General features: G+C 36.1%; 1 long non-coding RNA gene across 1 annotated transcript in view; it reads right to left on the reverse strand.

Annotated features, from left to right (window-relative positions):
• Positions 1–466: 466 nt before the first annotated feature.
• LOC123236173 overlaps positions 467–1,014 on the reverse strand; it is a 5,551-nt gene continuing 5,003 nt past the window's right edge. The window contains exon 2 of the long non-coding RNA XR_006505410.1: positions 467–685. This is a non-coding gene — a long non-coding RNA (uncharacterized LOC123236173). The remainder of the gene's footprint in view (positions 686–1,014) is intronic.

Here is a 1,014-nt window from a genome sequence, read left to right on the forward strand (position 1 = left end):
ACTTTGATGCTTCATAGAGGAATTCAAAATCTGGTAATTCCCACAAAGCTGGAAAGATTTTGAGAACAACTCTCTCTGTTATTTCAGGACTGTCTTGGCTAAATTTGGAAACACTGATCCCTTGGAATTTACTCACAAGGCTACACACACACACACACACACACACACACACACACACACACACACACGCATGTTATAGCAGCTGACAACAGTTTTTCCTTAATTTTTAATTTAGATTTTTACTTATATATTTTATTTTTATTCTGTTTTCATTTCTGAATATGTCCTCATTTCCCTAATCCAGAAAACTGTCCTTTATAACCTAGGATAATAAAAAATGGGGAAAAAAGCAATTCCCCCCAAATAATCTATCAATAAGAAATTGAGAAATCAAGTATCCACTATGCATCAGAGACTGTGCTAAGTGCTGAGTATGCAAATAAAAAGAGTGAAACAATGCCTAGTCACAGAGAACTTATATTTTAATGGTAAAAGCCAGTATATAAATAACCATATAGATAATAAATACAAAGTAGTTAAAATACAAGGTAGTTTGGAAGGGAGGGCACTTAATTTGGGGGTATCAGGAAAGGTTTCTTTGTAGAAGGTAGTGCCTCAGCTGCATCTTGTAGGAAGAGAGGAATTCTACTAGGAGGGAGTGCCTTCTTGACATGGAGGACAGCCACTGTAAAACCACAGAGATTTATTGTCATGTATAAAGAAGCAAAGTTTTGCTAGAGTTTGGCATGTAATTTAATGTTAATGAAGTTAGAAATTTGGGTCAGGTTGTGAAGGGTTTTAAAAGTTAGAGGGATTTTTATTTGATACTAGAAGAAAGAGGGAGCCATTACTGTTGACTGAGTAGGACAATGGCATGGTCAGATGTCTGCTTTAGGAAAAAAACACTTTGGCATAGTGCATAGGTATGATTGGAGTGAGAAAAGATTTGAGGCATCGAGACTTCAATAACAATTAGGAGGCCATTGCAATAACCTAGGTAAGAAGTGATGAAGG

The sequence above is a fragment of the Gracilinanus agilis genome, chromosome 1 (genome assembly GCF_016433145.1).
Source record: "Gracilinanus agilis isolate LMUSP501 chromosome 1, AgileGrace, whole genome shotgun sequence".
In the NCBI taxonomy this organism is placed as follows: Eukaryota; Metazoa; Chordata; class Mammalia; order Didelphimorphia; family Didelphidae; genus Gracilinanus; species Gracilinanus agilis.